Source organism: Pipistrellus hanaki, assembly GCF_964339955.1.
Source record: "Pipistrellus hanaki genome assembly, chromosome: 1".
Classification (NCBI taxonomy): Eukaryota; Metazoa; Chordata; class Mammalia; order Chiroptera; family Vespertilionidae; genus Pipistrellus; species Pipistrellus hanaki.
Window position 1 is genome coordinate 120,219,193 of NC_140503.1, and position 3,293 is coordinate 120,222,485.

The 3,293-nt window shown below is 32.7% G+C and overlaps 1 pseudogene across 1 annotated transcript; it reads right to left on the reverse strand.

Annotated features, from left to right (window-relative positions):
• Positions 1–273: 273 nt before the first annotated feature.
• Positions 274–1,047, reverse strand: LOC311614595 (motile sperm domain-containing protein 1-like; annotated as a pseudogene). Its single transcript has one exon. The product of its transcript is annotated as a motile sperm domain-containing protein 1-like (transcript).
• Between the last annotated feature and the right edge of the window lie 2,246 nt (positions 1,048–3,293).

Genomic DNA, 3,293 nt, shown 5'->3' on the forward strand with positions numbered 1-3,293 from the left:
ACCTAAATTTGACACATCAAAGAAGCCTTTTATGACAGTCATGAAGCTATCAAACATTTAAAACATGTCTTTTTTAAAATTATAAAGTAATTTAAAATATATATTATATATTTATAATAACTGTAAATCATTCAATAATTTATAGCATATTAATGGAGAGAAATAGAGATAAAAGGCAGTCCACATTCATATTTTCAAGATAAATTTACTTCAGAAGTCAATTGAATTCCTTGCTCATGTTCTAAATATAGCCATTATATTTATAGCAGCCACTAATTTTTGATTCACACTTAAGTGGAGGTAGAGAGGCACCAGCGATTCCACATCCCCCAGTGTAGGAAGCATCAGAGCTGCTATGCACACCACTGCCAGGAAGACAGTTTGTAAACTAGGTCCTGAGAGACAGTCCTGTTTTCTGGTTGAAAAGACTGCTCAAAAAATAAGCTATCACTTAATGGTTCCTTTATTCTTTTTTCCTCTTCTTCCTTTTGTTGCTCTTTTGCAGAAGGGAGAAGAGTAGCCACAACCTCTTTCTTTCCTAAATCATTTCTCTCGTTTTGTTCAGAAACTTGCAGACGGAATTTGTCTATTATTCTATAGTGACAGGATCGAACATCTTTATGAGGAATCACAATATACACAACACTGAGGCTTTACTGCCCCTGCAGCATCAACGACAACATACTTATTTGGAGTCAAAACTTTGAACTTTAGGGTAAACTCATCGGGATTATATAAAGTCAGCACTTGCTTATGTGTTGACTGGTCATCTGCATAAAATATTAGTTCTGTGGGAAACACAAAAACAGGAAGATTTCCTTTCACTAACTCTAGTTGTCTTTTTTGTTGATGCATTGGCATTGAATCCCCCTTGCTGCAGCTTCTGTTTTCACAGTCTTGACTCTATTTTGGACTTTCCTTAAAGTCAGTTAAAAATTCCAAAGCATTTTGGCGATCTCGGCAAACCCGGCTCCAAGGAAAGCAGCTGGGACTGCTCCTTTGGTCCTTTGTCAGCGTCTCTAGGCTGCACTGCCTGCTGGGATACCTGAGGACTCAAATGCCATCTCTCTTATAATTGGTTTTAAAACTTACCTCATGAGCCAACATTCTGTATAATTCTTCTTTTGTAATAGCTAGTCATTCCCTGTCAATGCTATCTACAACAAGAATAAACTAGAAGACAATTAAAAAGAAAGAAAATTGAATGCATTATTGACATTTTCTACAAAACAATTTTCAAGTGATAGAAGTATTTTTGTCACATGGCATCATCTTACTATTAAACAGTCTATTACTTTTTCATTATAATAAGTTTATAGTACATAGAATTACATCAAGCAATACAAAATAACGTATCTTCATCAAATACAGACCATGCCCAATTTTATTTTTTAAAAGTGATATTTGAATACATAACATTCTGTAATACTAAGATTTATTTTGAAAACCAAGTAATAAAAGTAATTTTTAAAAAATCACAGTAAGTAAAATAACTTTTGCTAAATCTTAAAAGTATTCTACAACCATTTATTTAGGCAATCAATAATTATGTTTACTATAGACTTCTGTCTATTCGAAAGAAGTACACAAACTAGTTTGAAAGAAACATTAAAAAAATCAAATAAAGCATTTTTACATAACAATATCAACAATAAAAGCACAAGAAAAATGTGTTACTTAGGTGTTATTAAATTATGCTCAAAGCATTTTATTACTCCTCTAATCAGGGCCTCTAATGAAGCTTGAGATCTTGGGAAAGATATAAATATATATAATTTATGCTCATGTCTAATTTCTCCAAAAATGGAGATACTTCAGTATTATGGTGAGGATAAACTGGAAGTCAGCACACCAGTAAGCACTCATCTAATAATAGCTCTCATTGCTCTTTTCTCTTTTATTTGAAATCTCAAATTCTTTCCTAAAAAAGGCAACTGTCAATATGTCTTAGGTATAACCTATCTATTTTCTGGGTTTACTCTGGTTCTTTTTATTAAATTTACTTTAGTAGTAATTCTAGCATACCTCTGTGTTTGAATAATACGTGTTCCACGATGACCGCAATGACTCTTGACCACCAATGTCCCACATAAGAAAATGAGTGTTCTTCATAACTATTTATTCAACTTTGCTTCCTATGGTTGGAGATGTATGAACCACTTCATTCATTAAGCTGTTGACAGACACCATAAAAGCTCTTTTATATACCTTGAGAATCTGAAGTAACTTTTAATCTCTGTATTTAACAGGAATCAGTCTTCCTTATTTGTGCCAATTGATGGTTAATTACAAGCATCAAAAATAGAACCTTAAAGAACACTTTTGCAAACAAATATCTAGACAAAGAATAACTACAAAAATAAACTGTTTTTTTGTTAATGGAATAAACTACGGACTTGATCTGAATAGAAGGGAACTCTGTGGTGTGAGTTTGCACTTATTTGGCCAAAATTTTAATACCACCATGCCCTGTTATGAGGGCAGAACCAACGCTCCATCCTGGAAGAGCAAGTTTCTAGGTGACAGAGACTTACAATGTAGCATCCAGGAAATAGTAGGCTATTTATAATTTTGAATACTGTCTATGTGAGAAAACTGAGACTTGGCTCAGCCATAAATATTAGTTCAGGCTTATTAACCTCAATTATAGTCTTAAAAAAATAAGGCAATGGGCAAATGAAAACTTTAATGAAAATTAATTCTAAATACATATAGTATAGAGATACTCATATCACATGTATTATCATAACCATTCATTAAACTACATTAATTTATTCAACAAAGATGAATTTGCCTCTAACATGCCAATGTTGAGTTACAAGAAACATTCTAATCCCTTTTGAGTATTATAAATATTTTTGAAGCTATGCACAAAATTATTTCAACAACAGTGACAGGTATCTTACCAGTACTATCACTTTCTGTAGGTTCCCTAATATGAAAAAGCTTGAGAAGCACAGATATATCCCAGCCCCTTTCCCTATTTATTTGCTAGTAAATTTAGTTGTAGGAATACAGAAACTGAAAGAAGCAATGGGAGTGAGCAGAAGTCTTTTACTGTCTCAAAGTGTAACGTCTGTCATAGAGAAACAACTTCCCTGAAATACCTTCCTATGAAAAGCAGTTTTGCTTATTCTGTAATCTAAAATCAGTGTAAGACTGCTACTATACTAGGGAAAGCATATATCATATACAAGGAACCAGTCAATGTAAATGGAAAATAAGCTTGCCAGTTATAAATATGCAAATAAGTAAAGGTTTTAGATTCATGTCTTGTTCCTTCAATATTATTA